At 38.7% G+C, this 12276-nt stretch overlaps 2 protein-coding genes across 4 annotated transcripts in view; both read right to left on the minus strand.

Annotated features, from left to right (window-relative positions):
• LOC125722602 (cytohesin-2-like) overlaps positions 1–3489 on the minus strand; it is a 123584-nt gene extending 120095 nt beyond the window's left edge. The window contains exon 1 of one of the 2 annotated variants that reach the window (XM_048998792.1): positions 3394–3489. The gene's annotated coding sequence lies outside the window, so the exon portion shown is untranslated. The remainder of the gene's footprint in view (positions 1–3393) is intronic. The other variant, XM_048998791.1, reaches the window with a different exon arrangement.
• LOC125722577 (G-protein coupled receptor family C group 5 member B-like) overlaps positions 1–12276 on the minus strand; it is a 392822-nt gene that overhangs the window by 285378 nt on the left and 95168 nt on the right. The gene's annotated exons all lie outside the window — the stretch shown is intronic.

Below are 12276 nucleotides of genomic sequence, written 5' to 3' on the forward strand. Positions count from 1 at the left end.
TGGCATCTGCTCATGTTATCTCATAACTTGAAGCTGTTTGTGCAGCACAACCCACACGGCACCAACAAGACATTGAGAACAATCCCAGCAGCCCTCGGCTCTCTTACCCACTGCTGTTATAAGGGGACCAAACTTCTTTAAATTTCGCTTCCACAGTGGCTTTTGAAAAAAATAAGCAAATCACGCAATGCTATTGAAATTATTAAAACATAGAGATTAACAGTCAGATATGTTTTGTGATTTTAAATGAGGAAGTGATATATTGGATATAACATGAATGTATTTCTTATTTCTTTTTTTTTTGGGTTTTCTGTGGTGAGAAATGAAAGCTACAGGCATGTAAATATTGCTTCCTGTAGTAACTTGTAAAATGTTCCTCATTGTTAACAATCACATTACATGTGAAGGTGTCAGTCAGTGGAAACGCATAGTGAGGAACGCTGGCCAGCCATTGTATTCGTTCAGGACCAGCCCATCAAGTAAAGGTTTCAGCACCACGGACAGTGACCTGTGTTAAACTGACCTCAGGTTCCTACATTGGCTCTATGGAATTTTCTGTAAATAATTAAATGCCACTGGCCCCCTACATGCGGAAATGTTTCCCCCTCCCCCAGACTTCTTCAGAGAGCTTTGGAGGACATTGTCTGCACGCTACCAGAGGTAACTAAGAATGTGCTTGAGTTGGGAGGAGGCAGTAGTCCCCATTTTTCCCTCCTGCTGTAGAGGGTCATGGGGAGGAGGTGGGTTTGCTGCTCTCTTTCGTGTCTCTTCAGCAGGTGGCTCTTAGAGATTTGTCTGAGAAAGGTCTGTACCAGGCTTGTGTTAAAGTGCTGCATTTTCGGGCACTGAGTGGACTGGCAGATTCTAGGTGGTCAGGTTTGTTGAGGCCTGGATCTTCCCCGCGGGGATGTTGGAGGTCCCTGTACAAGCCCCCCATTGAGAAGCACACGGTGGATCTTCAGTGGCAGATTGTGCACGGGGCAGTGGCCACAAACAGACAGGTGATGCACATTGATTCCACAGGGTGGCAATTGGTTTTCTTAGCTAATCTGTTTCTTTAAAACAAAGAAATGGATTGTTTACTTGTGTCTTTTATTCTACATCATAGATAATGCGAACCTTCATATAAGTAAGAGGTAATATTTTGCTCAGTATCAGTTCAAGTTCAAATACTTCAGGTTTTTTATTTGACAAAACACATAAAATTGTTCAGATACTTCAGGTTTTTTATTTGACAAAACACATAAAATTGTCATGCAAAGTCATTGATTTATTTTTAAAACTATTGCACTGTGATACATTTAACATCATATTTTCAGTTCTGCCAAATCTCATATTGACATCTTAGTGGTTTTCCAACGGCTTGTGGTGTCACATGGTGGTCGAAAATGATATTACAGGCTTTTGTTGAAATTACCTTAAAATTCATCTGGAATGTATTGATTTATGCCATAATTAATGATGCAAATTAACACAGATGGGGCCATTTTGACCCCATTTTGATGTTTTTGAAGAGGTAGATGGTCCAGTTGGCTGTATTAGTCAGTCTGCTAAGAAACATGGCGCCAACAAGCCCATGGCCCCTTTTCATGTAAAACTTCGTACAGGAGGCTGTTTGTGCAGTTTAGTGCCTTTGTTAGCCTCGGCTCCTGTAAATCATATAAGCACACCCACCACACCCCCAGGAGCATTCCGCGTGCCCCCACCGGCCAACCTGCCTGTCCCCCCCAACCCACAGACCGTCTGTAGTTCTGAAATCTATCCACATGGCTGCTGGCCAAGTCTAAGGTAAAATTCCATAAATGAAATATTCAGTAAAATATAATTTTTCCCCTAATCTGGGAGACAGTGCAGAATTATTGGAGTCGGTCCTAACTCTGTCTTCAATATGTACCCAGCAGGCACCTAGGACTCGTATCTCCCTCTGAGAATTTCTTCTTATAAGAACATAAGAACATAAGAACTATACAAACGAGAGGAGGCCATTCGGCCCATCAAGCTCGCTTGGGGAGAACTAAACTAATAGCTCAGAGTCGTTAAAATCTTATCTAGCTCTGATTTAAAGGAACCCAAGGATTCAGCTTGCACTACATTATCAGGAAGGCTATTCCATACTCTGACTACACGCTGTGTAAAGAAGTGCTTCCTTAAATCCAGCTTGAAATGTTCTCCCGCTAATTTCCACCTATGGCCACGAGTTTGTGTATTTAAACTAATGCTGAAGTAACTATTTGGTTGAACAGCATCCAAACCTGTTAGAATCTTATATACCTGGATCATGTCCCCCCTCAGTCTCCTTTGCTTGAGACTGAACAGATTTAGCTCAAGTAACCGTTCCTCGTATGACATTCCTCTAAGACCAGGAATCATTTTTGTGGCCCTACGCTGCACCTTTTCTAAGGCCACAATGTCCTTTTTAAGATATGGTGACCAAACCTGCACACAATATTCTAGGTGAGGTCTCACCAAGGAATTGTATAATCTTAGCATTACCTCCCTTGACTTAAACTCCACACACCTGGAGATATACCCCAACATCCTATTGGCCTTTTTTATTGCTTCCCCACACTGGCGAGAATGGGACATTGGGATTTATTTATTTTGAGCTTAGCTAGGCTTTGCAAAACATCTGCTTCAGTTATATATATATTAGCTATAGACAATGCTGGATAGGTAATAACTGGTAAATTACTAAGGTCCTCAACAGTGAATACCCGTGCAAAACTATCATTGAACTCATTTACTATATCAATGTCATATATATTATGTGGTACCTTGGGCGGAGCTTAATTCTCCGCTTCTGACGTCATAAGAGGAAGTAGCGTATCCTTGATTCTGATTGGTCGAGAGTTTATGCCCATATATGGTATCAATACATGCTTATGCCACGTTTTGCCGATAGGGGGCGACATGGTTTTGGGAGATTGCCGTTATGTCCATATATGGTATCAATACATGCTTATGCCACGTGTTGCCGATAGGGGGGTTTGGGGGATTAAACTTTAATAGAATAAAAATACATTACATGTATTTTATTAATGTGCTTTTTTGATTACGTTTTTAAGGTATAATAAAACATAGAGCAGGATAATGGCAAGCTAGCGCATACACGTTCAGCGGGGGCGTCCGTCCGCCCCGTGTTGTTAGTAAGCACCGCGGCGTATTTTAAAAGAAAGCACCCAAATGTTTTAAAAGAAGAAAGCACCAAAAGAAGGAAAACCCTTAGTGTTATTTTAAAAGAAAAAGCAGGGTGAATTTAAACAAACATGCCCGAAAGAAGCAGCAGAAGAGCAAATGTAAACAAGCGAAAACAATAAACGTACACCCCGTCGTTTTAAAAGAAGCGATCACTCATTACATTTAACCAACACGAAAGACTTTAGTTATATTTACCAGGTTTGAGAAAGCATGCAAGCGGCAAACTTTTAGAAGAAATAGGACGAAACGATCCTGGAGCTCCGACACATGCAACTACTCTGTTTGAACAACGCGGGGCGGAATGGCCGATCGCTAGTCCGGCGTTTGGCGCATGCGCACCATCGCCGACTCCCCTTTCAAAATGGCGACGCCGGCGGAGCGCCTGTTTTAGCAAATAAAACCCCTATAACCGTAATGTTTTTAAGTAATGAAGCACTTTTCTGTCAATGTGAATAATAAAGTAAAGCGCTCTGAGCATTTTCGATAGCAATAATCAGGAAATAACGCGGTTAATTCTTGTTTAAACGAATGCATGCTCTCACTCTTGTGTGGCGCACGCGCGTAGATCCACACAGCATTTCCTTTATTGAGCCAGCTCGTTGCGTGAAGCAGCTGTCAAATGGCTACCAGCGGAAATTGTTGTCGTGATGCGAACCGTTGGCCTGGATTGTGAGAAGCATGCCGCCATTCTGGCAGAATGCACACTAATTCTATATTTCATATGCTTATTTGTAAATAGTGTAAAATAATCTATTTCTAATTTAAATAAAAGTCGATCTCTAACCCCCCGGATTGCTTAGCTACAATTAGCTAAATTTATCTACGTATGGTTAATCAAAAGGTATAAACAGAACTTGAAAAGATGTATGACAACACATGCTGATCTTTTATTTCAAATAAGCCTCTTTAACCTCATCGTTTTTAAGCAATGAAACTCTTTTCGGCTAATGTGTTATTTAAAATAAAACATCTTAAGCATTTCGACAACAAGAATCAAGGAATAACGCTGGCGATCCTTGTTAAAATAACTCTCCATGTCGCGCTTGTGCTGGCAGCCACGACACCCACACACCACTGTCTTTTATTGAAAACAGCTGAGGCAAGTCGTTTTCGGAACTGTAAAGTGTGTATACAATAAGTAAACGTATGTAAAAGAAGTATAAAATGTGTTATAAAGCACATAGCCAACATTAATTAATAAAGAATTTAAGCATAATACCCCAGACGTACCACGGCCTATAGCCGGTAGAAAGAGAGCTATCCTACGGCCTACAAGATAAAAGCATATGGCACCAAATTGGAATCAGTAGTCTTTAAAAGAATAAAATACATTATATGAATTTATCAATGCGACATTTTAAATACGTTTTAAGGCATAATAATTTTAAGGGGTCACCGGATGCGTCGAGCTTTTCTAGCTAGAGAGGAAAGAGAGTCGGGCAGTTTTGAATGGTAAAAGCAGTAGTTGTGTATTGTTAACGGTTTATTTTTAACAAAATGTCCTATTTTATAACGATAAAAACACAGCAATCCTGTTTTATGGGTATTTATGCGTATTGCATGTCTAGACATGTCGATCAGCTAATGGCCGCGGCAGTGAGCGATAAGCCTACGAGAAGGAAGCGTCAATTGACAAATTGACAAATTGTTGCAGAGTGCGTGTAACATCTCGTTTAACCGCTGGTCCTGAGTGTGACAAGCAGACAGACAGCATTCACGCACCGGCAGAAAGCACATTACGTCTATTTGTTAATCTGTTTTATTCGTAAATAGTATAAAATAATATATGTCTAATTGAAATAAAAGTCGATGTCTAACACCACAGCTCTGGGACTCTAGCATAGCCCCGGGCGCCCCGCTGCGGGCCTGTGGGGCTGGATGAAGTATCTAACTTCAATTGCTTAATCAGCGGGGTAAAGTGCCGTAACTTAAACGGGGGTATGACACATTAGTATAAAGTTTTAAGCCAATAAGATTTAATTAATAAAATAATTTAGTTGTATTTTGTTAGTTTTATTTTCAATAAAACACACCCAGCACATTATTAATGTAATAGATGCAGGAACTAGTGAGCGGTACTTCAAAAACATTTAAAAAACTTTGTTAGACTAATACCTTAGTTATTTTAATAATTTAAGGGATAAAAACATTTGTAGTGTTTGTCAATGTGTTATTTTAAGTAAATGCGTTATTTTCCAACGCCAAAACCCCTGTCATGTTTTAAGTGAGAAATGATATGGACTAGCAACTGTCTCTGGGGGGAGCAACCCCGGTTAGGTACTATTAAGCAGCATTTAGTGACATGCATCAAAACACATTTTTAAAAACTTTGAAAGAATAAAGTCTTAGTTATTTTAATAAATACGTTTTTCAGTAAATGTTTATTCACGCGCATGCACACAAACACACACACACACACCCCGGAGGTCGGGGGGCTTTAGAGTTTAACTTTAGGTTGCTGATCGCAATGTGTGACCAAACCCCAAAGCACCCTAACTTAGTCGTTTACTAACTTATCGCGAAAAACAGACAGAAATAGACTTGTAAATTCTAAAGAAAAGACATTAACTGTTTTTTGTTAATGTTTAAAGGTATACAAACTACAGTTGTATCGGACACGCACACAAAAACACTAAAAGAGTTTTGCTCAGTCAAAAAAAAAAACACCAAACATATATTGTTCACGCTTTTTATTAAAATGTATAAGGATTGTTTTGTTATAGCGAAATTTTTAATTAATATGAGTGTGATATAAGTCATTTAGGCAACAAGATTTGAGGAAGAACCTAAATAGCAGCTAGAAATGACCGACCAGGCAGGCAGAAGTGTGCTTTCCTTATCTCACAAGTCATGGAAGGCGGGGATGGGGGGCACATAAGTGGGGGGGGGGGGGGGGGGGGTAGGAACTGTGGAATCAGGCAAGGGTGTAAGAATTTAGGATATAGTCTTGTTATTTTAAAGAAGGTGTACATGATTATTTTAATTGCATTTAATAGGAACCAGTAAGCTGCATTTAGCACCATGCTGCAAATACACATTAAAAACTTTAAAGAATAAGGTCTTAGTTATTTTAATAAAGACACCCTACAAGGTGCCCACGACCCCAGCTTATATAATCTACAAGCTTGATCTGAGATGCTTGCTGGAGTACAATGCTAAGTTGACAACGGTAACGGGGCTGCAGCCTGTTTGATAGTTAATGAAACACAGTTCAAATTCAACAGTGTCAGTAGTCATCCACTATGCAGGGAGACTACAGATTGACTATAACGACCCGTTTATCTGCTGTCATTATTTATTTATTTATTTTTGACAGAATAAAGCCTTAGTTATTTTAATAAATATGTTTTTTCAGTAAATGTGTATTCATGCTCATGTGCACAAACAGACACACACACACATCGGTGGTCAGGGGCTTTAGAGTTTAACTTTAGGTCTGTGAAAGTATAGGGCCGCGATGTGTATACAGGCCCCAAAACACATTAACTTAGTCGTTCATGAGTCTTATTGTGAAAAACCACGCAAAATGGACATGTAAATTTTAAAGAAAAGACATTAACTGCTTTTGTTAATGTTTAAATGTATAAAAACTTTAGATGTAGTTGTTAAACAGTCAAACAAAAATGTGTTATTTTAAAGTAGTATAAAATATAACCTTAACTTTGGACGCAAAATGAACAACCTACAAACACAGACAGACACACACACACACACACACACAGCAAAGCCCCAAAAATGCGCACAAGCACACAACCATAGGTGGGCTTTTAGAGTTTGCTCAATCAAAAAACATCAGACCCATATAGTTTACGTTTTTTATTAAAATGTGTAAGGATCGCTCTGTTAGAGCGCAATTTTAAATTAGTATGATTGTGATATAAGTCATTTAGGCAACAAGATTTGAGGAAGAACCTAAGTAGCGGCTACAAATGATCGACCAGGCAGACAGAAGTCTGCTTTTCTTATCTCGCAAGTCATGGAAGTGTAGGCGGGTGTAGGAACTGTGGAATCAGGCATAGTTATTTTAATAAAGACATCCTACAAGGTACACCACGGCCCAAGCTTATAGCGTCTACTATCATGATTTGAGAGGCTAGATGGAGTACCATGTTAAGTTGACAATGGTAACTGAGATGCAGCCTGCATGCAGGGAGACTAGAGAGTGACTATAGTACCCCATTTAACCTTTGGTCCTTATTTTTTAAGAATTTTGACAGAATAAAGCCTTAGTTATTTTAATAAATACGTTTTTTTCCAGTACATGGTTGTTCATACTCATGTGCACAAACACACACACACACCGGTGGCCAGGGGCTTTAGAGTTTAACTTTAGGTCAGTGAAAGTATAGGATCGTTATGTGTATTCAGACCCCAAAACATATTAACTTAGTCGTTCATGAGTCTTATTGTGAAAAACCGACAAAATAGACTTGTAAATTTTAAAGAAAAGACATTAACAGCTTTTGTTAATGTTGAAATGTATAAAAACTTTAGCTGCTTTTCTTAAATGGCCAGAAAAATTGGCTCAACACTATTAGTTTATATGAGGAGGGGGTGTTTGCAACAGTCACAATCCTAGCAGGCAAGCATAACATGCCAAAGAAACATCTCTTTCATTTATTTCAAAGCAGACACTTTGTGCAAAAGTTGTTTCCTCATTGCCCAAACGGCCACCAGAATTGGATGGTCCTTAAAGACCTTTCATAAGACTTGGAGGCCCTGTCCTGAGGTTTATCAAAGACCAGGTTCTTACACTATAGGAGACTGATGCTGTTTAAGTACTCGATGGGATGACCCCTGCAATGAAATTTGTAACATTTCAAGGTGTATATTTTAAAAGAATGAAGTGCCTGGCCAGTAAGAGAGGCATGGTATCAGATGGCGGAATGTCGAGCAGGTTTGTTAGAGGGTTAGAGGAGATAGAACTATGTTTTGGCTCTGCTCTCTCGATTATCTGAGTTCTGGACAGACATATTCAAAGCCATTGAGCAGGACATCAACATAGTTCTGCCTCCTCTAACCCTCTAACAAACCTGTTCGACATTCCACCATCCGATACCATGCCTCTCTTACTGGCCAGGCACTTCATTCTTTTAAAATATACACCTTGAAATGTTACAAATTTCATTGCAGGGGTCATCCCATCGAGTACTTAAACAGCATCAGTCTCCTGTAGTGTAAGAACCTGGTCTTTGATAAACCTCAGGACAGGGCCTCCAAGTCTTATGAAAGGTCTTTAAGGACCATCCAATTCTGGTGGCCGTTTGGGCAATGAGGAAACAACTTTTGCACAAAGTGTCTGCTTTGAAATAAATGAAAGAGATGTTTCTTTGGCATGTTATGCTTGCCTGCTAGGATTGTGACTGTTGCAAACACCCCCTCCTCATATAAACTAATAGTGTTGAGCCAATTTTTCTGGCCATTTAAGAAAAACAGCTAAAGTTTTTATACATTTCAACATTAACAAAAGCTGTTAATGTCTTTTCTTTAAAATTTACAAGTCTATTTTGTCGGTTTTTCACAATAAGACTCATGAACGACTAAGTTAATATGTTTTGGGGTCTGAATACACATAACGATCCTATACTTTCACTGACCTAAAGTTAAACTCTAAAGCCCCTGGCCACCGGTGTGTGTGTGTGTTTGTGCACATGAGTATGAACAACCATGTACTGGAAAAAAACGTATTTATTAAAATAACTAAGGCTTTATTCTGTCAAAATTCTTAAAAAATAAGGACCAAAGGTTAAATGGGGTACTATAGTCACTCTCTAGTCTCCCTGCATGCAGGCTGCATCTCAGTTACCATTGTCAACTTAACATGGTACTCCATCTAGCCTCTCAAATCATGATAGTAGACGCTATAAGCTTGGGCCGTGGTGTACCTTGTAGGATGTCTTTATTAAAATAACTATGCCTGATTCCACAGTTCCTACACCCGCCTACACTTCCATGACTTGCGAGATAAGAAAAGCAGACTTCTGTCTGCCTGGTCGATCATTTGTAGCCGTTACTTAGGTTCTTCCTCAAATCTTGTTGCCTAAATGACTTATATCACAATCATACTAATTTAAAATTGCGCTCTAACAGAGCGATCCTTACACATTTTAATAAAAAACGTAAACTATATGGGTCTGATGTTTTTTGATTGAGCAAACTCTAAAAGCCCACCTATGGTTGTGTGCTTGTGCGCATTCTTGGGGCTTTGCTGTGTGTGTGTGTGTCTGTCTGTGTTTGTAGGTTGTTCATTTTGCGTCCAAAGTTAAGGTTATATTTTATACTACTTTAAAATAACACATTTTTGTTTGACTGTTTAACAACTACATCTAAAGTTTTTATACATTTAAACATTAACAAAAGCAGTTAATGTCTTTTCTTTAAAATTTACATGTCCATTTTGCGTGGTTTTTCACAATAAGACTCATGAACGACTAAGTTAATGTGTTTTGGGGCCTGTATACACATCGCGGTCCTATACTTTCACAGACCTAAAGTTAAACTCTAAAGCCCCTGACCACCGATGTGTGTGTGTGTCTGTTTGTGCACATGAGCATGAATACACATTTACTGAAAAAACATATTTATTAAAATAACTAAGGCTTTATTCTGTCAAAAATAAATAAATAAATAATGACAGCAGATAAACGGGTCGTTATAGTCAATCTGTAGTCTCCCTGCATAGTGGATGACTACTGACACTGTTGAATTTGAACTGTTTCATTAACTATCAAACAGGCTGCAGCCCCGTTACCGTTGTCAACTTAGCATTGTACTCCAGCAAGCATCTCAGATCAAGCTTGTAGATTATATAAGCTGGGGTCGTGGGCACCTGGGTCGTAGGGTGTCTTTATTAAAATAACTAAGACCTTATTCTTTAAAGTTTTTAATGTGTATTTGCAGCATGGTGCTAAATGCAGCTTACTGGTTCCTATTAAATGCAATTAAAATAATCATGTACACCTTCTTTAAAATAACAAGACTATATCCTAAATTCTTACACCCTTGCCTGATTCCACAGTTCCTATCCCCCCCCCCCCCCCCCCCCCACTTATGTGCCCCCCATCCCCGCCTTCCATGACTTGTGAGATAAGGAAAGCACACTTCTGCCTGCCTGGTCGGTCATTTCTAGCTGCTATTTAGGTTCTTCCTCAAATCTTGTTGCCTAAATGACTTATATCACACTCATATTAATTAAAAATTTCGCTATAACAAAACAATCCTTATACATTTTAATAAAAAGCGTGAACAATATATGTTTGGTGTTTTTTTTTTTGACTGAGCAAAACTCTTTTAGTGTTTTTGTGTGCGTGTCCGATACAACTGTAGTTTGTATACCTTTAAACATTAACAAAAAACAGTTAATGTCTTTTCTTTAGAATTTACAAGTCTATTTCTGTCTGTTTTTCGCGATAAGTTAGTAAACGACTAAGTTAGGGTGCTTTGGGGTTTGGTCACACATTGCGATCAGCAACCTAAAGTTAAACTCTAAAGCCCCCCGACCTCCGTGTGTGTGTGTGTGTGTGTGTGTGTGTGTCTGTTTGTGCACATGAGCATGAATACACATTTACTGAAAAAACATATTTATTAAAATAACTAAGGCTTTATTCTGTCAAAAAAAAATTAATAATGCCAGCTGATAAACGGGGTCGTTATAGTCAATCTGTAGTCTCCCTGCATCGTGGATGACTGCTGACACTGTTGAATTTGAACTATGTTTCATTAACTATCATACAGTCTGCAGCTCCGTTACCGATGTCAACTTAGCATTGTACTCCAGCAAGCATCTCGGATCAAGCTTGTAGATTATGTACGTTAGGGCCGTGGGCACCTTGTAGGATGTCTTTATTAAAATAACTATGACCTTATTCTTTAAAGTTTTTAATGTGTATTTGCAACATGGTGCTAAATGCATCTTACTGGTTCCTATTAAAAGTAATTAAATAATCATGTACAACTTCTTTAAAATAACAAGACTATATCCTAAATTCTTACACTCTTGCCTGATTCCACAGTTCCTACCCCCCACTTATGTGTCCCCCCAACCCACCCTTCCATGACTTGTGAGATAAGGAAAGCACACTTCTGCCTGCCTGGTTGGTCATTTCCAGCCACTATTTAGGTTCTTTCTCAAATCTTGTTGCCTAAATGACTTATATCCCACTCATATTAATTAAAAATTTCGCTATAACAAAACAATCCTTATACATTTTAATAAAAAGCGTGAACAATATATGTTTGGTGTTTTTTTTTTTGACTGAGCAAAACTCTTTTAGTGTTTTTGTGTGCGTGTCCGATACAACTGTAGTTTGTATACCTTTAAACATTAACAAAAAACAGTTAATGTCTTTTCTTTAGAATTTACAAGTCTATTTCTGTCTGTTTTTCGCGATAAGTTAGTAAACGACTAAGTTAGGGTGCTTTGGGGTTTGGTCACACATTGCGATCAGCAACCTAAAGTTAAACTCTAAAGCCCCCCGACCTCCGGGGTGTGTGTGTGTGTGTTTGTGTGCATGCGCGTGAATAAACATTTACTGAAAAACGTATTTATTAAAATAACTAAGACTTTATTCTTTCAAAGTTTTTAAAAATGTGTTTTGATGCATGTCACTAAATGCTGCTTAATAGTACCTAACCGGGGTTGCTCCCCCCAGAGACAGTTGCTAGTCCATATCATTTCTCACTTAAAACATGACAGGGGTTTTGGCGTTGGAAAATAACGCATTTACTTAAAATAACACATTGACAAACACGACAAATGTTTTTATCCCTTAAATTATTAAAATAACTAAGGTATTAGTCTAACAAAGTTTTTTAAATGTTTTTGAAGTACCGCTCACTAGTTCCTACATCTATTACATTAATAATGTGCTGGGTGTGTTTTATTGAAAATAAAACTAACAAAATACAACTAAATTATTTTATTAATTAAATCTTATTGGCTTAAAACTTTATACTAATGTGTCATACCCCCGTTTAAGTTACGGCACTTTACCCCGCTGATTAAGCAATTGAAGTTAGATACTTCATCCAGCCCCACAGGCCCGCAGCGGGGCGCCCGGGGCTATGCTAGAGTCCCAG

Source organism: Brienomyrus brachyistius, unplaced genomic scaffold (assembly GCF_023856365.1).
Source record: "Brienomyrus brachyistius isolate T26 unplaced genomic scaffold, BBRACH_0.4 scaffold40, whole genome shotgun sequence".
NCBI lineage: Eukaryota > Metazoa > Chordata > Actinopteri > Osteoglossiformes > Mormyridae > Brienomyrus > Brienomyrus brachyistius.